Source organism: Oxyura jamaicensis, chromosome 6 (assembly GCF_011077185.1).
Source record: "Oxyura jamaicensis isolate SHBP4307 breed ruddy duck chromosome 6, BPBGC_Ojam_1.0, whole genome shotgun sequence".
NCBI lineage: Eukaryota > Metazoa > Chordata > Aves > Anseriformes > Anatidae > Oxyura > Oxyura jamaicensis.
In genome coordinates this window covers 16,152,282-16,179,444 of record NC_048898.1, presented here as the reverse complement: position 1 = coordinate 16,179,444, position 27,163 = coordinate 16,152,282, and the positions used below count along the sequence as shown (strand labels likewise).

Genomic DNA, 27,163 nt, shown 5'->3' with positions numbered 1-27,163 from the left:
AAACTGTGGGTTTTAAACTTGTGGTTTGTGTTTTGACGGCAATGTGGTTTGGACACAACCACACAAGGTGTCGATTCCAGACTGTAAATGGGGTTCTACTTAAAATATAGACCAGCCTACGATGGAATATTTGGGATCCTGCGACATTAAAGATCACTAATCAGATGCCCACAGTTCATTAATGAAAGTCTTGAGAATTAAAACAGCACTTTCATAACACTTTCACATTCCCGAAGATCCCACACAGGTTGTGCAGTTGAGTACTCAAATGAGACTCAGAAGTGCCAGCACCCCTCCCTGCTCTGATGCAGATGAGGTCGGGGCTCTTTCCTTAAAGGCAGGATTTGGGTCTAGATTCCTCAGAGGAAATGCACACCCTGGTTGCAGCCTTACTCTTAATTATGGCTGTTCATCACGGGGGGGTTTCTGGATACAGCACATTGGGCTTACTGGGAGATCTGGTGAACTGTATCAGTTATAAAATACTGTAGCTGATAAAATATAATGCATTTAGAAACAAGATGCTTTACATGCACTGCACATCCAAGATGGTAAGGAGCCCTCTCAGCTATCTGCACAGTTATTGTAAGAGCACTCATTTACCCATATCCAGCCTGCTTTACTACACCCATATTCACAAACCACAGTTAATTTTTCTATTGGTAAGCCAGTTTGCATTCCAGAAATAGTCAATATTGTTAGCTGTATTTAATAATCTCTTTCAACATTGAAATAATCAGGATCTGCCAGAACGGATTAAGTATGCCAGCATGAAAAAGGAAATACAGATTAAGCCCATGAAAGATTTATGTACATTATTGATCATGTAAATCCAGAGACAGCACTAAGGAACAGAAGCGGAATGGGAGGTTTCCTGAAGTAAGATTTTAGATCATGATCAATTTTGCACCATACTCACTTATTTGAGGGGAAGGCAAAAGCCCTCTACCTCAACTAGCCCCCCACTTCCACAGAATAACCATGATGCATTCTGTATTTAGGATGCACCATCATATGCAAACAGCCTTTTCATGAATGATTTCACCAACAGCAAAGCAAGTACTCATGTAACCAAGGATTTTTCTCGCAATCACAGGGTTTGCAGGCATCTGGTTAGTATGGCAATCTGTGTTCATATTAAATCAACACTTAATATAGTGGTTTCTTAAATTACCTAACAACTGCTCATGCAACAAGATCACATAACAAGAACACCCTAAAATACATTTTTTATTTACTGTTAGCACTTCAATACAAATTGAGCAATGTTATCCTGAGCTACAGGGCGTGGTATTAATTTGAGCTTCAGAATGTCAACGGGAAAAGAAAAGGCAGTTCATTTCAGTAACAAAATGCTTTATTATCTGTCTGCAAAATACTCGTGGCATTTAGAAGACAGTGATCCTCGTATCTTTGTGAACTTTAGCAAGGATATGTTACAAAATGCCATGCGCAAATGATGGATTGTTATAGCGTTACGACAGAAAGAAATTGGCTTCCAATAACAGTCTTGTGACCTGCAGCATGGTTAGCACAGGACAGAAACCCTCCACATCACAAGTCCATACCACGCCTTGGGTTCTCCAATGCATAATCAATACTTTGTTTTTCTCCATAAAACTAAATGGCTTGAATTTGGGAATGTTTCTAAAGGAGACAAAAAAATACCATATACACTTCACTGATTAGCAGACAAATTAGCTCAAGTTGGTGTTGCTAGTTGACACTCACATAGCACCAGACAACTTCAGATGGCTGTGCCACCATTAATTTAGCTTTACTGCAATTGTATGAGATAAGTATGTGTTATTAGGCCTATTTTAACAGTCAGGAAATGAAGAAGAATAAAACAAATTTTTAAGAAATCTGCTGCGTTTGTTTTATTTTCCTTCCACTGAAGTCAAAGGAAAAATTGCCAGGGCCAGATTTGCATTTGCATGAGGTCCCTTTATACCCCTCTGGCAGAGCAAAACGCCTAGTTTTAAGGATCCTGACCTTGCCAAACAGCATAATGAAACCTTAGTGGAAATAAGAATTGGGCCTCCATCAGCTTGAATGGGAACGGATTTTACTGTTCTATATACTTCTGAAATCCCTACCCACAACAGCTAGATAGTTTGACCAATGTGACACAACAGGCTTGCAACAGAGAAGAATATGACAACTCTGTCTGACACAAGCAAGCAATACTGCAAACCAGCCCACCTGAATACACTTCTTGCTTTGAAGAGGGCTCAGTAAGTCACACAACATTTTAAATTATGTTGGAGGATTTTTTTTAAATAGAAACAGATGCAAGACGTGACCTGACAGTTCTGCCGACCATCCATTACTGACCTGCTCCCAAGTGCTGTCTGCACTAAGACGTGCATTGTTAGAAGATGGCGGTGGTGAAGTCATTTCGTTAGCGTGTGAGTAAGAGATGGATGAAGGCAGAAAGGCTGAAGGAAGAAATACCACCTCAGAAAAGGCTCCTTGCTCAGATAGGCCTGGATAGAGGATTGAAGCTGGCTAGTCTTGTATGCAAATACATGGCATTCACCGTATGTGGACCTACTTCCATTGGTCATGCTGGAAGCTAAGACGGAGATGCCCCCTATGTGAACGCACACATCTGACTTTGAGGGGATCAAAACGCTGTTTTGAGAAAACCACCCAAGTTTGTTTAAAGCTATCAGTTTAGTAAGTTGTTCCCTCCATCCTCCCCCTCCACCTCCAAGCAGCAGTTACACTTTAACCATGTATGGAAGAGACTTCAGAGTCTGAGTCATTAAAACCTACAGAGAATAAAAGAACTTGGCAAATATGAAAGCAAAGCATTTTAAATGGCTCTGAGACAGCCTGCTCCCCCTTGCTACTGAAGATGTGATAGATGAGTTACCATTTATGAGTAGGAGCTGACAATCTGAGGTTTTGGACAAGTCCCTAAACTTAATTACACACAATGTGCCCCAAACAGTTCAAATAGAAATTATGCCAAAAACTGTGGGAAACCTTTTGATCTTACCAAAGAAAAAAAGAAACCAACATTTAAAGTAGTAGTCTTGTGTGTTATCTGCAGACAAACTTCCTGCCAAATATTATAGTGCCTGCCAAGAGCTACAGTATTTTTGGATAGTTTCTTATTTACAACCCCTCAGCGTGCATGAAACAGTGATGTTTTGCCATTTTTAGGAGTGGCTGATCATACGAAAAGCTCTAACAATTTAAAGTTACAAATTCTTTTCACAGTACTTGTCTTAATGGAGAGAGCATTACAGCAGTCTTCAACTTCCCTATAAAAAGCAAACAGGGGAAGAAAAAGCCAGCGACAAAAAAATCACAACACAAAGTGCTGAGAAGAGATCCAGGAGATGTCATGTGGAAACTCAGACAACCAAATGACATTACCCATGAGCATATGGGATTTAACAGGGACAATATCCTGCTCCTGGTATTACTGTAACATGCAAATAAAAAATCAAAGTTTATGTTTTTCTTCTCTGCCCCCTACATGTTTTTAGAAGATGTGTAGCCACACATCAGTGATTTACCTGTATGAAAAACAGACTTAACAGTCAACTTTCAAACCTTTTAGGATGTTCCCAGAGTGCTGCTAAGTAATCACACTTCAGCATCATGCTTCCTCCCTCAAGATAATTCAGCAGGTCTCGGATTCTCAATGAAGTTGTTGTGTTATTCCCTGCCTTCTGCTACCTCTGCACTAGAGCACAGCACCTCATTTTCTCAATTAAAAAACAAGACTAAAACCAATCTCCCTTTCAAGCACTTAAAAACAATAATCAATACCACATACAAACTATGCACTTACTCAGTCTCCCCACCCCAAAACAACAGGATTTTGACATTTACTTGCTATGTGCTCCTGAAATACTCTGGCTAATATTTATGCCAATTCAATCACAGCAGCATTTCTCAACAGCAGACTCCACTTACCCATCTCTACCCAGAATAAATCTCAAATGCATTTACTCTGGAGTTCAGTTCTAGTGCTGTGAACCCAACCTCTGGTCCTCATTATGGCATCTGATCCATGCCAGCACTTGCAGCCACACAGATCCCCACCAGAAGGGCTGTGTTTACCCAGTTACAAAAAACATTTGGGATGAATAACAGAGAAAGACTGGTCCAAAGTGATTCCTAGTGCCATTTGATTTCCACTGGCATCATTAATGATTACTTCACTTGAGAACCCCACCTTCTCGCCCACTCCAACCATTCCCCAATTCACGACATGAATAAGTTCAGAAGAGTGAGAGTACCAAGGCATTCTCACTGAAGGCAAAAATCCATATTGAAGGCAAAATCCACCCATACATTTTAAGTACTTCATGCATAACAATCCTTCTACATATACTATCCACAATAAAGTACATCATTACCGATAATGCTTTATTCTTCATAAAGTATATCATCTTTAAGAGTATGTATCTTTAAAGAGCCACACACCATGCAGAAAATCATATTTAAACACGTTCTCTACCAGTTGTTTTTTTTTTTTAATATATATATATATATTACCTACTCCTCCTTTCTTGATAAGGAGGGCTCAAATTTGTTCTGTTTATCCAGTATTTGCTCAATTTGTTCTTTTTTCCTCAACATTACAATCAGAGTTGAAAGCAATTAAGTCAAAGAAATTATCAGGACACGGTGAGAATAAAAACTCTGAAGAGGCATCTGAGAGGGAGCTGCAAAACAGGTTAGCACAGATGTGAGTGCCAAAAGCTTCTCACGAACATGGCAAGATGATGAGAGGTAAACAAAAAGAAATAGGCTTTTCTCTGTTTCTCATGGCTTATTCTCTGCGAAAATTAAGTAGGTCTTATGAGTTTTGGCAGCTCATAACACAATCTTTGTAATTCAGAAACTGAGGGTTTTTTATATGGGGTTTCCTGTACAACAGGACACCCCTGAGTTATGCAGTTTTGGGCCTGGGGTATCTTTACCACATACGGACAGAGCCAGCAGATTTCAATGGAATCTAAAAATAATTTAGAATGGTACATTAAAACATATTCATGTGCTAAACATCACTGCAGCCTGCCTCATAGGGCACATTCAACACACATCTGTGCTTGCCTCCATTCAGATATTACCAGAACTTGAAAGCAAAAATAAGAAGCCAAGACCTCTCTTTTACCGATTAACTGAAATAAACCAAAGTAAAATAGATATGCTGTGTGACAGATGCAATTCTTTCCCAATAAAGCTTGCAGCAGATATTTAGTTCAGCAAATGCTTTCTATATGGATACATGCAGATGATGCAGTTACCTCAAAGAATCTGTTTTCATATTTCAGTATTTTTATTAGAGCAGTATCTAATAGTTCAGTCACATCCCATCCCTGAAGTGCTAGGTACGTTTAGGACTGCAGTCCTTATCAGACTAGTTCAGAGCCGATACAAATAACACAGACAAATAAAGCATTATTACTTTCACAGGTGAGGAAATTTGATGCAGATAGATCAAATAACATGCTAGAGATCACACCGCGTGTGCAGCAGAGCTAGGTATTCAGCTTATTCCTCCTAGTGAGCCCCAGTTCACTGCCAAAACTAATTTTCATCTGCCATAGGGAGGCTAGACTTCCCAGGCTGCTGTGCCCAGTTATTTTCTCTCTCATTGGGCAGGAACTGATAGCTGTACAGGACAGCAAGCTATCATACAGGTTATAACAGAGAGGATTTTCTATAATGGGAGACCACTTGGACACCTCAGAGGAGCCTTACAAGGGGTGTCCTCCTGTAGGACAGGCTGGAAGCTCTATACAAGGTGGTTAAACAGCTATTAGCAAGCAGGCTCTGGGTTCTGGCTCTAAGTGTCTGCCTCTGTTGGACTGTTTGCCTCAGAATGCTCTAAAATAGCAAACTTGGTACTTAAATCTCAAAGAAATTCATCTGGGAAAACTTAACAGGGCCATGAGGCACTGCATTCAGTTCTGTTCAGCCTCCTGAGCTCAGACCACTAACAGCTGTCTCCAGTCACGGATGGGGGGACTGGGAAGGTGTTCAGGGTGCTTCAGAAGGCGCTGGCAAACAGGGCTTCTCTTTGGAGCAGCAGCAAGTAGTCATTTGAAACATCATGAAATATAACTCCGGTCTTTCAAAATGACCATAAGTTATTAAGCAAGAAGATGAAATATACCTACCTAATGGAAACATTAAAACCAGCATCAATCAGGAGAAAGAGACAGCGTTACAATCTTCAGTTATCACCCCAGACTACCTAAAAGCAAACATTTGGGTTTGGTTCTAGATTGAGGCTGGTCTAAATGGCTCCAGCTGAAGGACACCAAACTCACTGATTTGACTCAGTAATTCCTATCACAGTTAAAACATTTTATATGAGACCTAAGATTTGATTCTTCTGATTATGCTGATATAACTATGGGAGAATTCATTTTAAAAGTCCCAGTCAGTGTGAGTATGTGGACACTTGGACTGTGAGGCAGGAATAGTGACTGATATTTGGGCTGGATCTTTGGTCTTTTTTCCAGTTTTATTCTAGTCCCATAACGACCTGCATCTGCCATTCGAAACTTAGTTTCTAAGGCTTCCTGTCAGCCTCAATTTTCTGATAAATTAAGGCAATTTCAGCCCCAGATTAACACCTCCTAAGAAGACTTAAAGTTGAGCTCATTTTACTCCCAGTTTTAGTTAAGAATTTCTCAACTTGAACTTGCAGTTATACACATGGCATCCTTTTTACTTTTGTTTCAGGATGTTCGTTTGGGGAAATTTCACAGGCAAGAGATGCCTATCGGAGAATGGAATCAATCAGGAATGCAGCTACAACAGAAAGAATTTCAGCACACCATAAAAGAGAGAGAAAAAAAGCAAACCCTGCTACAAGAATAGTCAGGCGAAACGCAACTGCAGCGAGTTTGGGCTGCTTCCCAGTACTCCAGAGGGAATTCTGCTATTTGCTGAGTTTAGTGAATGTAATCTAGTGCTGAAGGAAAACCAGGAAAAAAAAAAAAGGCAACACAGAAGTACTGCTGCTTTCACCATTTTCTCAGTTCTGCTCAGTATGAGAAAGCATACAGAAAACAGAGGAATTATTGTGTTGCTGTGGAAGCGGACAGCAACTTGCAAAGCAGATGTTCTCAGCACAAATGAGAGCAACTGATTAGACATTGAACAAAACTACACAGCCACGCTTTTTCCTTTTTTTTAAAAAAAAAGGAAAAGTCATTCAGCTGGCAGAGAAAAACCAAGAAAAAGGAGACTCAAAAAACTATTTTGGACACAACATCTGTAGAGATAAGTCCCATTTAGTTATACAGTCAAAGGGAATTGATACTTTCCACTGCACATCACATACACCATTTGAGCTACTTTCCTCTGTGAATCTCAGCGTGCAACATTAGGCAGGAATTTCTAAATCGCTCAGAAGAGATTCAAACAGTTAACAGGAAATGTAAAATAAAACAACTCCAACAGAATCTCCTTCCAAAGACAACAGATACACCACAAGTTATTTATAGTGGAAAAATTAGAAGAGATTGGAAAGGTCTTAAATCTTCGGAGGTTTTAAATACTTACTTCTCGCAGCCAAAATCACATCAGATGAACATCCAGGAAATTTTTAAAAAGCTTGCATTAAGGAGCTTAACCAGCTGAGAACATGATGTAGCCCTTCCTTTGGGCTGTCCAGCCACAGGCATTTACTCATTCACCAGAAGCACAGAGCACAATACCGTAGTGCAGCCTTTTACGTACGGATGCCAGGAGGGGGGGCAAAAGAAGAGGAAAGCCCTTCCCCAAAGGTTTAAGTTCAGCCCACTCATTAAAATACAGAGTGGAAACAGCTGCCATAGAAAGGAAAAGGATGTCCAGGCAGTTTTTGATTAAGTTTCCTGGGTGTAAAATAGTTTAGTTCTGGAATCTTTATAAGAAAAACATTTTTTCTTCTGAATTTCATTCTTACTCTGCAATGTTGAAGGAAAGAAAAGGAAATCTGTCTTTAACTCAGCTCAGAAATTAATATAACATACTGGATAGTTATCTCTCCATTTTCAAAATCATTACACCGTATTAGGGGAAACAGATCCCTAAAAGACCCTCCTTCTCCTCCCCACAAGAAGTAGTGTGAGTATGTGTGCACTTTCTGAGGCTTAAATCTGCGTGTAACGTCATACTCCATTAATCTAGAATGACTGCCCACCAAGAAGTCACAAGTAAACAGCAAGTATTAATTCACAAATAGCAACATTTAGAATTGATAGCATGCCTCTTACAGATTAGCACCTCAAAGCTGAAACTAGGTAAGGAAGAGAAGAAGGGGGTAACAACAATCAAAGACCCAGAACTGTCTCTTAACAAAGAAATGCTGAATAAGTGAGGATTCTTCAGTCTGAGAAAGTGTTGACAGAGGGGAAATGAGAGACGTCTATGAAATCTTGAAATGCATCAAATCTGCTAATCTGGGAATGGTGGCTCATTCCTTCTGGTTACACAAGAATGAAGGGGCACTGACAGAAATCCACAAGCAGAAGTTTTAGAACAAAGGACAATACCTTTTCATGGAGTACATAACTGGGCTGCAAACCTCATTGCCACAGGAGCTTGTGGATCTCTGCTCTGTAAGCAAGCTCAAAACATATATATATATATATATATATATATATAAAAAAAAAAAAAAGGAAGATCCTAAGCTAAAACACTTAGCTTGGAAAGTTTTCGGCCACAAGTTACTAGAAGGTGCAGATACCTCAGGTGAAGTAGCAGTTTGCATTTGCCTTCTACATTAACTCTTTCCCTAAACCTGTGACACTGGCCAGTGCCAAGACAGAGGACTTGATTAGGAGGATCTTTGAGCCCCACCTGTGGTCTTATATTCTCATTTACCCAATTTTTACTACTGTGAATTTCCCTTAATGGGAAATTGTCAGTAGTATTAGGTCTATTTCACAAACAGGGCATTAACGATGTACATTAAGATTCCAAGCATCAAACTATTTAGAAATTCTGACCACTAACCAAAATGAGACAGTTGGATACTGCCCTTAAAAGCTGGCCTGAAGTGACTTTGTGCTTCCTCAAAGACAGCACCCAAAGTGTCCTGATTTTCACATTGCTGCCTATGTCTCTTCCCTGCTATGTCATTCACTCCAGAATAACTACTTCACATGCAAAATTTCTCACCAACAGTTTTTCCCTAACAGATTTCAGAAGCCATTTCTCCAATTTTCTGTTCTCTGTCCCTTTGCCTACAGTTACACTAGCTAACGCTTTCTGGTAGTGAAATCTGATATTTAACATCAAAGCTAATTTAAATACATATGTGACTTTTATATACTGTCGGCTAGCAGTTTTCCATGCAAGGCAAGCAGACAATCACTGGGTAATGACTGTTCTTATAGCAGCAAAGAGCTGGACAATCAAGGTTCCTTTTTTTTTAAATAAAAAAAAAATGACAGACATACTTTAAAAATAGACTTGTAGTAGCCAAACATTCACTGTGTGGCAAAAGGCGAAATTGCCCACTAGCTCTGCTGGTTCGACAGCTGGTGCTAATTAATATTCAGAAACAAGATACTTCTATGCAAAATAAACTAATTGACTTGAGATCCTTTTCAGACTGGGTCTGAGAAAAGCAGCCACAAATTCTGCTTCCCTTCTCCACTTTATTTGAAACTGGGGCTTAAGAGCTGTTTGTCTGTCTTTGTGTGTTTAATGTTTCCTGTAGGCCTGCAAAAGCATGCAAAATATTTTAGTTCAAGGCCTCTATATGGTTGTAATAGGAAATAGACGTCTCCCTTAAAGAGCTGGGTTAGTATAGAAACAGAGATTGTCTGAATGACAGTGAAGTCTTTAGTGTTTATTTCAAAGGGAAGGAAAGGACAGATAAATATTTACTGCCTTCCGTACACACTGTAGAATTCAAATGCTGCCTATTTTTGGTTACTTCTTGTGTAAGCAATCTCCAGGATAAGGTCTGGTATTGTTGTTCTCTTTGTCAGGTTTTTTTTTTTTTCATATCAAAGTAAAGTTCTGATACCACCTTTGCCAGACAGTTCCTCTAAGCTGCAAAACACCTCATGAAGAGAAAGCTGGTTTCTAAATCCTGGGCTGGTCAAGCCTTCCTGCACATGCAAGAAGCATGGTCACCAGAAACAAATCAGGTCACCAGAAACAAATTACAGACCTCGGAAAGTTGCAAATTATCGAATCATAGACCTTTTGGCCTACCTCAGAAAGTGAGTGCATCCTGTGCAAGGCTTCACGCCTATATTGAAAGAGCCTTCTGGAAAACTCTGAGTGTTTCAGTCCTAAGCTTGAGAAATGGTGAAGACAGCCATGTCATCAAGACTCTGTTTCCTAGCTCTATACTCTCTCACTTTACCCATCCTGAAGAGCACAGAACATCCCCTCCATAGCAAGCGCAGGGGAAGCTAAAGCAAGAACAGATGTTCTCCTTCCTCCTGCACAGGAGGAACACCTGAACAATCTTCAGGTCCTGGTCTTTGACCCAATCACAGAAGCAAACTGTGGTCCTGAGTCTTCGTCACCACTGTGGTCTGACAAGTCCATCCTTTCTCTTTCACTTTACCACGCACTTACTGCTAGAGAACCAACAGAATTAAAAGTCACTTTGAGAAAATTTGCCTTTCCTAATTACAGTCCTACCTTCCCTTCTTCAAGGCTTGACTACAAATGCTATTTCCATCCATTCCCCTTTCGTTTCCCTCTTTTAAATAAGAGTCACGTGGTAAATCAAGAGAAGATCAGAGGAAATGTCATTACCTTAATGTAGTTGCAACTACACTTCATGGCAGAAGACATTCAGGGAACTATTGATGGAGTAACCCATGAAACTGCAGGGCATGGGAATCCTTTATCCCAACAGCCAAGGTGCTGCCAGATCAGTAGGTGAATGAGAGCTCAGGTGCTGCCTGTTCAGTAGGTGAATGAGAGCTCAAGACACTGATGGGACACGTTCTTGGATGCTCACATTCATGGGCATTCCTCCTTATACAGCAGCTGTACCAAAATCTACTAAAATAAGCAGACTTATGACAATTCAAGAGCTGAATAGGAAGTCCCTTAGGTGTTACAGAGGGAGATAGTGGTTCAGTAAATGATGTTCTCCTCTGAACAAGTGCCTTAGCACAGAGCCTCCAAACACATGGATTTGTACAGATCAAGAGAGTCACTAGAGGGTCTGAGGGTCCACCCATACAGACTTCTGTATGCCCAGTTGACAAGAATTATACCCGCATTATGATCTAAAGCAGTTTAATATAATTTATTGCAGCATCTGTAACCCGGTAAGATTTTCTGTACAGTTCCTCAGAGTTTTTGTATTGTCTTTTTTTTTTTTTTTTTTTTTTTTAAAATAATAATTCTAAGCAATAAATTAGTTTAGGTGTATCAGTAAGCTTCTACCAAGTCCTCCTTGCCCCTCTTCCATTGGATGGAGCAAAGAAATGAAAAGGAAAGGAGAACAAAGGTATTCAGGTGATGGAAGGGGAAATTATAGAATGATTTTCAAGGAAAAAAAAAAAATGATTTAAAAGTTGAAAAGTGAAAAATATTTTTCCCAGTTTTGAAAACATAGCACAGCTAATCCTGCCATTAAAGTGTAAGATCTTCTTTTGCCACATTGTTTTACAGTTTTCATTAGCAATCGTTCCTTTCCGGAAACACTCATAACTACTTCAAATTAAATATTGAGAGGGAGAGAGGAGCTGCAATATAAACAGACTGGATGGCTAAATGTATCAAAACAATGACTTTCCAGTTTTTGGTTCTGAAATGGCATGAGCTGATTTACCAGTGATGCTATGATCTTTGGAAAATTCCTGGTGATCTTATCAATACCCAGATTATTAACTTTGGCTTTAGACCACTGTTTCTATGACCTACTGAGGGGGCTCGTAGGATCTTTCCCATATTTTGCCATATTTGAATTTTTCAAGCCATCTCTATAGTCTACCTTGAAAAACAGCTTTGTGCTTTCACAGAGACAAAGACCACTGAAGAGCTGTTGGTGGACAAGTTCTATGGTGGACAACTGGTCTCTCATCACAGAAACTAACAGATAATGAAGGGCCTTAACTAGCATCTGCAAGCAAATCTGTTCTCCTTAAAAATCAAACATGATCCTGGACTTTAAGCGCAGTACTTCTGGATAAACTCTCAATCACCATTTTCAACCTAACACATACTAATTCTTTTTTCAGTAGTGCAATCTTTTCAAAAAAATAAGCACTTCCTCAACAGAGACCAGCAGGGTGCCCATGCTCAGCATCTTTCTTGACCAAGGAAAATGATTTACATTGAATGAAAATGAAGTCCAATGGGATATTTTAATATCCATTCTGAGCACAGAGGGCTCAAGTGTCTCAGGATTCTTCTAAAAATGCACATGCTGTATAAAACCAGAGATTGACCTAACTCGGAAATCTGGCAAGCTGAGGCAACGCAGCCAAGCATCAGAGATGCTGAACAGAACCTCGATGGTCTGAATCCATTCTTTGGAGCACGAAGCCTCTCCCTTCCAGCTAACTTCCCCACCCACCCTAAAAGCATTCTGCTTTGGGAGTGGCTCTTCTCACCAGGGAGGCAAAACTTTCTTTTATTGTGGTTCATGGAAAGTTTTGTCATTTTTTCTTTCTGCAGCCCACCTAGCCTGGAAAAAAATATTAGTCTCAACCAAAACGCAGAATTAACAACTCTTCCCATCTGAGGATAGTTCTTTTCAACTAGTAAGGAAGCAATCCCACAACTGCATTTCTTGTGGTTCATTATGGGAATGGTGGTGTAGCACAACCACAGGAAGACTTGTACTGAAATGGTTTGAACAGTCATTGTAGAGCACTCTGAGGTGCTTTCATCCAAAAAAGATTTATGAAAATAGGGATTAGATCAATTCTAGGGCAATTGTGGTCTTTAAGTGTAGGAAGACTTCCCATAAATTCAAATGGTAATAAGAGACAATTGGGTACATAAGATGAATTTTATTCCAACTTATCTTTTATTATACATTATGAGATATTGAGACTGAGCTGTGGAGTATAAACAGTACAATCCCCAGGCACAGTAACTGAGTTTATTACTGATCCAAAGTCTGCTATCAGTAACATGAATCCTATTATTGCTTTCAGTGGTCTTTGGATCCGTCTCCCAAAAGCAATGTGGAAAAAAACCAAAGCAGACAACTAGAGAAAAAAAGTTTAATTTTAGCAATGTAGGGAAAATTTTTACTTTTCAGAAAAGAAACAGGAGCTGGGAGGAGCCACCTTTGGTCAGATCATTGATTTACTTAATCTAAAAGCCTTTATCAGTACCAGAAGCTGCAAGGTTAAATACAAGAAACAGATCAGTACTTCTGGGAAAGCTGCAGCTGGGCACCTCTCCTGCTTAAGACAACACAAAGCAGCTTCCCTGCATCAGTGAGGCACCATTTTGTATTTGATGGATACGTTTTCAGCTGGATCAGTTCCCAATTTACCTCACTAGTGCTAGCCAGGTATTGGATCAGTTTACACTAGTCATAAAAAGATAGCTCCATAGAAGAACTTAAAGTGAAATTTCTTAGAGTTGGAAATCTTTTACGCAGTAGAAGCCAAGAGAACAAGTTAGGTTCGAGTAAGACAAACATTTAGGAACAAGTAGGATTTTCTCTATGTCTGGAGAAATGCACCTGGCACTTCTGAAGAGTTGGAACCAAACACCTGAATCTAGTCATAAGTGCTCTGGTCAAGGTCACCTATAGAACCTCTCACACAGCAAAAAGCAGAGTCCGGAAGCCCTAACCTAGCACCATCCCTCTTTGGATGGTTGGATGTTCTCCAGAGAGCTCAGTTCCCTTGTGGTTACAGGGTGCTAAGATCCTCTTTGTGAAGGAGGCACCGGTTCTAGTAAATCATTCTGTAAACTAACCACCTATCCCGCTTTCAGCACAATTCCAGTGCCCTGTACCTTTCCCTGAGCTAGGTCTGGGTTAAAGGCAGTGTACTACCCACACATCCTCCAGATTTTCACCTTCAGTCTAGACGAGAGAGGCACCTCAGCCACAAAGTTGTCTAGGTCCTTACTCTGTCTGTTTCTCAGGTCTGGCTGAAACCTTATCACTAGCTCTCCTCTCCTCTTTGTCATTGCAGCTCTGGTGGTCTCCTGCAAGCAGCACAGCTGCTTCTCCTGCCCTCTTGCTGAAGCTTATTTCTAAAGAGCCTCCTCGGAGCAGATGTTTCCCATGTGCTTCACCCTTTATTTTCTTGCCACCCCCCTATTTGTTCCCATGCAAGTAACAATTTATCTCCTTGATCTTTCAGACCCAACCCTGAAATAGTGGAAGCTTTATCAATCTACCCAGCTTGGTTCCAGAACAGGAGAAAAACAATTTATTTTACTTTTCCCTGTGATAATATGTGGGGAGGAAAAAAAGGTTAAACCTTGGCACAGCCTTTGGTTCCCATTTCACCTCCACATCACCAGCTTTAGTCTGGCACTTTTTGTTTTCAATTCCAGGAATGAAATTTTATTTCTTAGCAATAGTTTGCTAAGCAGAATTACTTATTATCTCAATTATTTGCCATTTTCTTTTCTAACTCTTTCCCTTGTTTTCTAGCTGCCACTAAACTGTGATTTGGAAATAGAAATCTTCAGTTTACGGATATCTCGTGTGCCCCATCCCCCTTCTCTGTGACATTTCCCTCTCCAGCTGTCTGCCCTTGGCACCAGGGCCTGCACTGGCCCTATACTTTTACACAAATTACCTTTGCTCTGCTTCATGTTTCCAAAACTGCTTTCAATATCAAGCCAATTCAAGACAGTTTCACAGTCTTATGCTACCTAAATTAAATCTAAAAGGAACATGCTTTAGTTGGACGGATACTGTAATCCCAGCTTTAGGATATGACAAATTCTGCTACTCTCCTGTAGAGATGGGAGAAGGGTGGCTGCATCCCCTCCCATGCAGTATAATGTTTCTCTGAGCAGGACTACCCACCTAGGCCAAATCCTGAAAGTGCTGTCAGCCTACAAAGGAGCGTGTAACTGTGCCACGTAGGCGGGTCGGTCAGCCCCGCCACGAACAGCAGATAAGACTATGAATTTCTAGCAGCTTCCAAATGATCTGATGAAGCTCCCAGAAACATGAAACTAAGTCACCCAGGTTTTGCCCAAACCAGGGGCAGAGAGTTCTAGATGGAGACTTACATGGAGACAGTCTATGGAGTCCTTGCTAATGGAGACTTCATTCTTTATAGCCCTCATTCTGGTCCCAGCCCCAGGCAGGAACTACCCAGTAGCTATGCTGTCTGTGCGTCTGTCCTCCCAGCCGTGGCCTTTGTTACACTGCTCACAAATAGACTTGAGCTGGCAGAGCCAGCCAGGCAGGACGGATGGCGTGACGGCCCGCTCACTTTGCTGGTAACTGTGTTGGAGTACAAGAGCTGGTGACAGGACGTCCCTTTCCTGACAGCTTGCTCCCGAATTTGCTGCCTCTGTGCAAGTAGCTCTCCAGTGTGTGATTTCTCACATTCCATGAGCGCTCTGATAAAAATTGCTGCATTCAGCCAAATGTTTAGTAACTCCTCTGATAGCTATGTATTAAAAATGACCGTGGGAGTGAGAAAAAAGAGTAATGGTCTGAGATCATTAAGTGCAGTCCTGGGGCAAAGAAAAATTTTGCTTTCCAAATGCCACATGCAGATTTACTGCAGGGACATAATGGGTGGGTGTGTAGGCACTGAGAAGCCCCAGGCAAAGACTTTAGTTTCATTTTCAGCCTTGCCCAGAGTCGATGACTCTCGATGACTTCAGCTAAGTCACTTCATATTCTGCTTTTTCAAAAGCAGGCAAAAATCTACATTAATGCTACATATAGCAAGTCTGCAATGCTACATCGAGCGAGTCTGTACATTCACAGTGCACCCTCCTCACAGTGGCAATTGTCTTTCACTGTACTTCCATCATGCCTAGATCTCAGATGAAACCTCAAGGTAACATAAACAAAATTTGCAGAAACCTATATAATTTCACAGTACTGCCATGAAATTACTTATATGGACTACTAAGAACTAGCACTAGCTGATTTTAACATGCTAAAAGCTTCCTAGCAGGATGGGCAAAATTGAATGCATCTGAATGATGGATCTGGCTGTGTCAAAGCTGCTGAGGAGCCCCGCTGCTCCTGATGCTGTCAACAGAGAGCAAGGAGGAAAAATAGAAACTGATGCTCATTGAAGGTGCCACTCCTTTCTCAACACCAACTAGCCCTCTACATACTCTTTCTCTCAGCAGTGCCACAGTGGAGTCAGCCTGGTTTTTGAGACCAGAGAATATCCGTGCCCTAGACAGGTTTGCTTAGAGCCAGCCCCAGATAATAATACCGTTAGTTCTCTCTTCCCATACAGTTCACTAGACTAATCGTGTAGTGTTTTCTGCAGCTCCCTTATAGGACAGGCTCCAGGCAACAGATACAAACATCTGTGCAACCCTTCATTCTTCAATTCTTTGATACTGCTGTAAAAAAAGTAATAATAATAATAAAAGAAAAGCTGAGGGGGAACATAAATTGAATGAACCTAGAGAGAATAAATCCAGTACTGGAAGTTCCCAGTCAAAAAAAAAAAGAAGCTTCCCAGGTGGAGCATAATGAGCACTTGTTCCGGATAAAGTGCAAAGCTCAGAAGATCAATAGGTATTGAAGTAACACTGTTGTGTTTTGATCAGGGCAGACCAAAGAAATTATATTAATTGCTTTTCAAGACAGAGACTTCCACAGACTTTATTCCATTCTGCTATTACGCAGAGAAAGTTGGTAGAAAGCCAGTTAGAGTGTCCCATCCAGCTTGAATGTTGAAAAAATGGTAAAAACAGAGAATTCTCCAATCTATTTCTTGTTAAATTTATCTTATAACAACTTCTTTTTTGCTCCTTACTACCTCCTAAACCTATTTTCACTCTGTTTTGCACCTTTTCATTTTTTATTTCATAGACTTGCAAATCCCCTTCTCCAGTCACCATCTTCTCAGAAATCACTTTTCTTTCAAACTGTTCTCACCCTTCCTCCTACAAGCAGCTGTGCTGTATGTCATCATCTGGGCATGGTTTAGACTAGAAGCTCTACAGCGCAAAGAACAGGTCTTATTTATGTTTGTGAATCCTTGTCTAACTTTATACTGCTGTATAAATGTTTAATAGGTAATAATGCATTTGCTGGAACAAGCTGTGCGCTACTACTCAGTGAGACCGTTTGGATACAATCCTTGCTGACTGTCAGAAGCTTCTGGAATAACAAATAAATAAATAAATGCAGTTGTTTGGTGACACTGCAGTTTCAATGTTCAAGGATGCAATAGTTGAAATGGTCCGTGAACATCCATCATAGCACTGGAAATGGCCATATCTCCTCTTTCCATTTTTGAATCAGCATAAAGCTCAAGAGCTCGGTGCTATGGATGTAGGCTCAGCTTCAACCATTGAGCCTCACCTTCTTTATGTTACCTATATCCAGACCTCCACATTAACATGATTTTAAAAAAGTAATTTAAATTTTTGTTTCCTCTTTAATGTTGGCTGAAGACTCTAGAATGGTTCTGTCCATTTTCCACTTCCACTCTTGGCATGATTTTTCTTTGAGTGTATCATGACCATGTTAGAAATAATTCTGAAAGAGAAAACCCAGTAGCAGATTGGACGCATAGTTTTTACTTCATGGACCAAATAGGAGCCAGATGATTCATCACTGACACCACACAAATAACGAATGCTCGAGCAGACAGGGAATGTATGATGTCTTGGCCTCGGGGCCAATGAATAAAATATGGTGATGCTAACGGAGAATATGCAACAGGGCAGCAAGCATCTCAGGTCTTCCTGTCATCTAGTCTCAGGTTAACACTCACAGAGACAAACCACAACACAAATTTCCACAACCTGCACAAATAGATATCTTTGGGGTTTGTTCTGCCCATGTTCTCTCTGTATCAGGTTGCTACTGATGGTGAAGCTGGTGATGACAAGTCTTATCCCTTAATCTCAACAATTTGTGCACTGTTGACATGAAATCCAGGGATATATTAAGAATCGCTACTGTGGCATGCTTGTAGGGGCTCTGAAACAAGGAGTGAGATGGGGCCCCTGTCTAGCCAACTACCTCCAATACTACATCTTAGGGTCAGGATCTTTTTCCTATGAATTTTTATACAGTTTCACTAATATGATATTTTATCCTTGAAAGAGATTTGACTAAGTGATGAATAAAGAAGGTTTGACAATTGTCAGTGGGCAGTAGTAAAGAAAAGGAGCTGTATCCAAGAGAAGTCAGTCTAAAATGCAAAAGATGACTCTATTATGAAAAAATCCTATTACAGTCAAATCTCATGGATTTTATATAGTTTCTTCAGTTTCATAAACCACCACTGTAGCCATTTAAAAGCATATTTGACCAAGCAGTATTATAGATACTATATCTGATATATCTGATGCAGATATATCAGCACGCCTGTAAAACAGATGAGCCAAGAGTCCCCTTTTCTCTCATTTTCATGATTGTGCATGACAATATTTCAGTACTAGTCAAAGTTTATTTACCTGTGACTAGCACAATTTTCAGAGTTTAGATTTTAGTGACAATAACTCTTTAAGAAGAAAGTTGTCCGCTATTTATCAAGTTAGAAGTATTACAGGGGCAGAGAGAGGCAAGGCTCCTAAGTGAAGATGAGCTAGGGGCATAGAATTTGGAAATACCAGAACTGAAACACTTTAGAAAATCTGCTCCTATATGACTAGAAGCTGAACTCTTTTACAGAGATTCTCACTCAGTTGCAAGCATTCGGCTCTTGCAAGAAAACTGGCTGCAGTTCTCTACCTATACTAACTGGTATCAGAAACACATTCCCTGGAGCTATAATAATTTTCATTAACCTTTCATCTCATCAAAGACCAGAGCTTACATGTGAAAGCTGTGTTCTACAAGGCCAAATACTTACAATCAAACTAAAACAGGAAGGATCTTCAAACAGACCACATTGAAAGCCCACTCTCTTATTCTGCCTAGTCAGAGACCATCAAAAAAACACTTTTAAGTAGAAGAATGTAACCCTCTTGGTGAAGTTATCATTATTTGAACAACACTATTTTCAAATTAAAATAATTGTTTTATCACCAGCTGGACAAGTGGTACAATGCCTTCATGCTTAACACAAAGTAATTCAAAGTGAAGAAAATAAGATTGAGAGCTGTTGGTTATTTTATTTTCCCTCTAAAGAACATGGTTTCAAGTACCCAAATGAATAGCTAAAATGAATAGTTAACAACTAATTTTACACAGTTTATTTAGAGCTCACAGCTTGTAGGAACCGCAAACCTGTTGCCCCCTCCTCCCCCTCCACCAACGTTTTTGTCAAGGAATCCATATCTAATTCACAAAAATATCTTTCTGTAGAAACTATAAAACTTCTTTCATGACCACTTTGCTTTGTCTCTAGTTCCTTTAAAATGTAACAAGCTCTGACTCAGATATAATTAGAATAATTTGCATTAATTCTAGTACTGAACGATTTATGATACCTCGTGTATTCACAAACAAGTCCCATCTTCAAAAGGTTTAAAGGATGAACTGCTATGCCTCAGAGACAAAAAACCCTTTAAGATCGGGGTCAAGCTGGGCATTTAGATTCAAAAATAATAAATAAATCCACTTGGAGACAAAAGCCTATTGTATATTGCTCCTCCAGGAAAACCCATGGGTGGTTGAGAATTACTTGGGAAAACTTTGTGTAAATTAGTTCTGAATCACTCTCAGTTCTTTCTTCCACACTGAAAAGAGGGGTCTATGGAGGGAGAAAAGGATTGGTAAGTTCACACAGGGTCAGGGAATATCTAGCTCTCCAAATGCAGAACTAGAAACCATTCACGGTTCTTGGGATGTTGAAAGGCAGACTGAGCATATTCCCTGCCCATGGCTCATTGAGGAACTGGGGCACCCTCTACATGAATCCAACTACAAATAACGTGGGGGAAGTGGTGGGGGGCTAGAAGGTACAGAGGGGAGCACAAACTGCACCAGTAAAAGCTTATGTGTTGTGATTGTTCAAAGGTACCATTTCCTGCTCTCTGCTCAAAAGGAAAAAAAAATATGAATAAATAAATAAATAAAGCAGTCCCAGTGTTCTTCATCCAACATTGCTTTCTCTGCTACTGGGCAGACATTGCCAAACTGACAAAGCAGACACATGGAAATCTAGAGTTTGTTACAAACCTCAGAATTTTACTCAGGAATTTTGCAGCATCCTATAGTATTAAATAGAAATTAATAACCAGACTACAGAGTTATTTACATTAGTTCAGAAAAAACTGGAAATATGAAGTTATATTCTGGTCATTCGTAGTAACATTTATAGAAAAAAAAAGCTATTCTTTATTCTTAACTCTGTAATCATATGCTAACAATTATTGCCACAAAAGCTATTTCAATTCTGCCAAGTTATAAAACAAACTAGACAGCAGGAACAGCTTTGAACCTTTGAACATCGGGTTCTTATTTACTTTGCCATCCTATCTTTAGGTCAAAATCTTACACATCTGATGAAAGCACTTTCTCCACCTGAGGCAACTCTCCTAGTAGAACTGCTTCAGGTACCAAGCTGCTGAGAAGGAGCAGTACAACCTTGATTCAGTCCTTGATTAGAAAACAAGAACTCCTGACAGAGGTCTATGGAGACTCTCGGATTCAGCAAGTGAAGGACACAGCACTTCCACTATGTCTTGTATTTGCCCAGGAGTGATAACTGAGTTAGGGCATGCCCCTGGGGAATCGTGTTAATCAACAGACACTGGCCATGATTTTGAAGCCAGTGTATGCATACATGCTATGCAGTTTTGTTCTTGTCCTGAAGCCTCTGAAACCAAGTGTTTTTCCATTACCACAAAGTCCAGTCTTGAACATCATTCACGGTAGATAGTATAAGTAGGGTGGTAAATGATGTACAGATTAACTTGAATTCTCAAGCTTAGTTCTAATTCAATGCAACTTTCTGAGGAAGACGTATATCTGGTGTTTAAAATATTGCATTCAAAATCAAGCAAGTATTCTTCCACCAATGGCTTTGCAAGTCACTTTTCTGAAAGTTTCCATACTGTGTTTGAGATGAATACTGGGGAGTGTAACAATGCATAAAGTACATACCTTTGGCAGAGCTTGCAGAAAGAGAAGCCACAGCTCCACAGGTATGCCCTGGCCTCCTCCTGGAAAAAATAGAAAAGCAGCAAGCGTTTTACAATATAATAATTTAATGCATCTGTTGGAAAAATGAACTATAAAATAGTTTCTTAATCTAAAATAGAAGAAACCACCACGATACTGGGGTCGGTGAGAAATCTATATGATTTTTTCTAGCCTATCTACTTCAACTAGTATTGTTTTTTAAAAGCTAAAAGTCACCATTTGACTATGAATATACTTTTATGAGCAAAGAGCCTCCATGTCTACGTGAAACCCAAAGCAACATCATCTGTGTTTATTATTCTGTAAAGAGAAACAGTGCCAAACTTCCTGCAACACCCACTTTAGCTGCTAAAATCCAGAGAACTGAATGTGCTGCTGTTAGCATTTGGAAACAGAAATATGTTTTGATCTAATATATTAGACACAGGCTTGCTTGGTAACAAGAAGGTACTGGATTCCAGAGCAGGTTAAAATAGTGCAAAATACTCAACTCATACAGGTTAAGTTCTATTCACCATCTTTGAAAATCTTCAAGTGTTCTACACACCCTAAAAATATCATGGAAGTCAGTAAACAGTTGAGTTCTCCCAGGTCATCACATAAATTGCAGCTTAATTGACGTGTACTAACGTTTTAATACTACTCTTACTACATTGCATTTAATACAAATATACTTGAGAGACAGGATTAGGACAAAACTTCTCATGAAGAGAGACGTCTGTGTTGCAGTTGGGGCTATTGCTGTTTGGTCAGGTGTCTTCCTACTGGCAGAGGATGCAGCTTGTGGATATGCACAAGCAGGGATACAGTGCCACAGGGCCAGCTTTCTCCTGTGGACACTATCCTGCTGCTTCTCCATCCTACAGTCTCTCAGAAAAGTGCCTCCTCCTGTCTCCTGTCTGTCTCTTCCTGAACACCTCCCTTTGAATCAAGTGGGAAAACAGCTGCCCAGAAAGACAAATCTACAAAAGCTGTCTAGAGCATTTCAGTAAGATCTAAACCCTGCAGAAGTTCTGCTTTCAGGATTTCTGCTAATTTAAGTCTAGGTTCTGGGCTTTTCTGACCTCATTAAGGCCATATAGTGGGAACTCACCTATCCATTTCCCTGCCCACAACAGGCAGTTCTCTACGTGTCTTCAACAAGTGATAGCAGATAGGAAATTCATTCTCTGCTGTTACCACCGTAGACAAGTGATCAGAAATGCCCGAAAGCAGCAGATTTCAAATGCTGCTCTCCAAGTCCAGTGCGGATGATACGAGCAGGGCCTATACTCCAAACTGTCCCCCTGCCACAGAGCCTCAGGATGGGGAGAGCTCACAGTTTAGCAACACCATCGTGCTACGACCATGACAAGGGTCTGTATATTCCCAATGAAAAGTTTGCAATACAGAAGTAGGCACTTTTTGAAACTGAACACCTCCTCCCTGGTTCCTTCTTTATGGGCTTCTCAAATGGTAGCCCATAGGTACCTATGGATGGGGAAAAGACACCAGCTTCTCCCCTGTGGGAAGGGCATTATAGGACTAAAAGTACTCCTTCAGCTGAATATATTACATCCAAACTTCCCTTTCTCATTGTACAAGTTCTATCTCTGTCAGGACAGTTGCAGTCCAGAAACAGTAGGAAGAAAAGGTCTTCCCAGCATGCCTCCAGCCAGGGGAAGGGCTCCGGCCTGCGCCAGCAAGTGACCCCTCATGCCTGCCGCCCCGTGCACTAGCACACTCCCGGGGAGCTGCTCCACATGAGACAGTCTGTCTCTTCTGTCCTGCTCTTCAGCTGTAAGGTTCGTGCACTCGTTGGTATGTCTCAGTGAGGAGTTTCTCCCTTTCAACAGTGTTGTTTTGGGGAGCAAGTAAAATCCTTCAAGTGTCCCTACCTCTTCCTTCCTCCCAGGAACCAATCCACATCACCAGTTACATTAACCCAGAAGCAAGGACTAAGGCACTACACACACCTCACCCCCCTTCCCCCTTTCCTCAGGTTCTGATGCTCATTCTCCTCACAATTCAATGCATCAAGCCCACCACATTGGACAGTGCAACCCATAACCATGCCATAACACTACTGGGTATGCCTGTAAGACATGGTGTGATACCACTGTTACCCTAAAGCCTCTTCCACCAACAGACACATTTTCGCCAGCCCAGCTTGGCTGCCTGTCTTTCCATGGTATTCAGCTTTTCATTTCTTATTTACTACCTCTTGAGAGAAAAGTAATGCTATTACACCCTAGTTGGGTGCTGTGACAATCTAAGATTCCTACAGAAAAGCTCTAATAAAGAAAAAAGGCACATTCATATCTTTTCTTTCTATCCTAAACTTACCTTGGGATCAAATCCCTTATCCAATGCCTTTTCTTTAGCCATGGGGTCAACCAAGCCTACTCAAATCATAATCTGACTTACTCTTGCTCTAATGCCAGTGCTGTTACAGAAAACATAGAGGTACAACACTTTTTTTTTATTTTCTATTAATTTACCTGAGGAGGAAATGTTGAGTACAAGCTACCTGTAATGTATCAAACTTGGATTGTTTACCTGCAAAAACAGCTTTTTGACTCAAATCACACCCTATCCCCAGCCAGACTTTGAAAAAAAAAAAAAAGAAAAGCTTCTGAAAATAGAAACAAACAAACAAAAGTCAGACCTCATTTCAAGAAAAACTACTGGATGGTTTTAGCTAAAATGTAGAGTCCAAAGACAGAGAACATAAAGCAAAATACATAAGCCCTGATTCCAAGAACATTACTCAAGCAAATTGACAGGCTTTCCACTTGCCAGAAGACAGCAAAACACGTAAGTATAACTGGAGCACACATCATTATGAATAGCAGTAACAGTTAGTGTTGCCATTAGATAAGCAACTCCGACATGAACCACTCTTATCTAATGTTGATTTGGAGTGCCAAAGGACTCTTATTTCCACTGGTTTGCCACAGAGGAGAAATTCTTTGAGAGCCCAATTAAGTTCAATCATGAACACATGCTTCCTACAGATATCCCTGAGGATCAGGCACATATTACAACTGCATTCCTTACAGCTAGAAGGGCAGTAACAGCACAACCAAATTCTACTTTCAAACTGCTGGATTACAGCTTGAAGAAACAGTGTCCAGGATGCTGCCTGCTCCCTGCAGAGTGGTCTGGTGAGGGCAAAGTACGTACACATTTCCTCTTTGGCAAGCACAACAGTCTAACCTGCTTATGTGGCAGCCATGCAGCTTCCAGACAGCTTGAGAAAGATGAAGTAAAATATCTGAATTACTATCTTCTAAATTAAATAGTATAAATAATGTACAGAACATATGTTCTGACTGGGACCCTATTTTAGAGTTCAAGTAAATTTTCTAAATTACTTAGAAGGGTGGAAATGTTTGGATATTAAAGTATTAACAGCAAAAGTGCACATCCTGGATACCAAGAACAAAGATGTTATGATACTGGAAGCTGCTGGAGGTACAATGAGCAATTCTGGGCAATCTTTCCTGCATCTCATGCAGAAATCTCTTTCACAACTATTCCACTTCATTGCCTCCTCTCAAACCAACCTTGACCATGAGCTTTGAGCTTTTCACACACTCTCTGCTCATCTTCCCAGTCTATACTTCTACCACCCTGTTAAGCCTTTAGAGCAGAAATTAAATTTAAAATAGCATTAATAATAATAAACAGTGCCCTCATGGAATAGAAGCACATGTTAAAAAGCAAAGAGCATATATATCCATCCTGCTACCCACAAGACTAACACCGTTTCAATTCTGGCCTGCAAAAATTAGTCTGGCACATCAAAGGACGGCTGGTGTGCCACTTGTAGCAATATGAAGGCTGTCATTTTCCACACACCTTCTTGTGAAGGAGAAACATGCCCAGCTCCGCACTGTATGTGATGCACCACAGAGTCAGCATTCATGTCTGTAAAACTTGAGTGTGGGGGAGCAGAGATGAAGGAGAGGGAAGACAAAACTGTCACTGCCTCTGCTGTTTTGGAGTGCTTGCCCCTTTTCATCACAAATGAAAATAGCCCCAGGCAAGACACTGAAGGTTCAACTCACAGCACAGAATGAAATTAAGTCATTTTCTCCAGCTTAGTCACTGACTTTCCATGCCTTTCAAACAAAAAGCCAGGAAGAGCATTGAGGAGCACAGCAGCAGCAGCAACAGCACTGCTGCTGAAAGGTCTTACAACAAATATCTTCGGAAAAAATGACGTCAGTAATGCAAAGAAGAACAGAAGATCACAAAAGGAAGCTGATGACGAAGGGACATTTCCCATCCCCAGCCTTATGAGTACTGTAATCCTAGCAACCAGAGCTGTTCAAAAGTGTGTGTAGGAGGACAGAGGGAAGAAAGGGTAGCACTGTTTATAGTACATAGAAATAGAGGCTGCAGCAGTAGCCAAATGAAGAGAATAATTTTTATGCATGAACGGAAGAATGGAAGGAAATGGGTAGGTAAGGACAATTGTAGGATTTGCACTGTACAGAAGAGAATCACTTCTACAAAGGATGCAATTTCTTCCATGGAAAAGATGTTTCACCCATGGAGTTGGATGAAATAACTCATCTGGAATAGTAACCTTTTAATGTTTGTTATCTGTGGTTCTGTTACTAGACAGGTTACAGTTCTTACTTATAATTAGCACTTTATCAGCTAAAAAGTCAAAGCATTCTGTGCATCAGTCTATTTTGTCTTACATGACCTTTACAAGATACTTATCAACCAAGATTGAAAGGAATGCCTGGTGTGAATCACAAATACTTGAAAGGGTTCTCAAAGTTTGAATATTCCACACTTTCTGAAAATAAACTTATTGGAATAAGCTTTTAGGTCATTTTGTATCACTAAGCCTTTCTGATATCCTGGCCATCTCCTCTTTTCTATAGCAAACAAAATGGAAGTGCATGGAGGCACCAAACAGCTTGTTTAAAAAAAATGCTTATTTATAAACCTAAAGAAAGCAGTTGTTTTTTCACCAGTTGTCAAGCACTTCAGATCTCACTAGGAAAATTACATCCCACCCTCAGAATGCCATAGAATAGTTTGAAAATCTATTAAGGGGCATCTAATAAATCGCACAGGATTTCAAACAAATGCCTATAAAAATGCATTGCATTCATCTAGAGCCCACACAAGCTTCTCTATTGGCAGATAAAGAAAAGTGGTCTGTTCGTTGACCTGCTTACATATGACATTAATGACCCAGTCCACAAGTAGGAAAATACTTTCCTAACTGAATTGCTTTGCATCAAGGTAAGAAATGCATGCAGAACTGATATGTTTATATATTTATTTTTACTAATGGGCACTCTTTTACCACAATTACTTCTGTGTGGACTCCTTCTCCACGGCACCAGGTGAGCTGAACAAGGCTGCTGCTTACCACTGATATTTTTCAGCGGTTTTCTGTAAATGAAGAAAAGCAAGCCTGCTGCCAAGAGGCTTAAGTCAGGTTCTGGGGGGATCTGGGGCTAATAAAAAAAAATAAAAAAATAAGGGTCCACACATAGAAAAAATGTTGAAAAACACTTACTTATACTGACAGTATATTAATTACTGTCCTGCAAGTAATTCTATTACACCTCTTTACAGAATCTAAATATTCACACCATTATTTGGTGCAATCAAGATTAACACCTTAATCGTCTGGAAATGCAAATTGCAGCAAGGCAGAAATACACTAAAATAAAGTGAAAGGAGATCCTCAGGATTTGGCCGACCTCTGACAAACATCCAAAACAACCAAACACATTTCACCACTAACATTCTTCATATTATTTCCAACTGATTTTTGACACTGGAATTGGTTTTTAATAGATGTGAAAGAGATAAATGTCTCATTACCAAAAATAAATCCATCTGTTAAGGATGACAGAGAAGCAGAAGCACTGCACTGCCTATTATGGTATTAAGCAACAGATTTCATTCCCTCTGCTACATGCCCATTAATTAAAAATCTGACAAGCTTTTCCAAAGAAT

The 27,163-nt window shown here is 40.2% G+C and overlaps 1 protein-coding gene across 3 annotated transcripts in view; it reads right to left on the bottom strand.

The window, feature by feature from the left end:
* Positions 1-27,163, bottom strand: part of SORBS1 (sorbin and SH3 domain containing 1) — a 163,853-nt gene that overhangs the window by 101,935 nt on the left and 34,755 nt on the right. For 2 of the 3 annotated variants that reach the window (XM_035330503.1, XM_035330502.1), the window contains exon 2: positions 21,149-21,207. The gene's annotated coding sequence lies outside the window, so the exon portion shown is untranslated. Of the gene's footprint in view, positions 1-7,548; positions 7,743-21,148; positions 21,208-27,163 lie in introns of those variants that run through there. The other variant, XM_035330504.1, reaches the window with a different exon arrangement.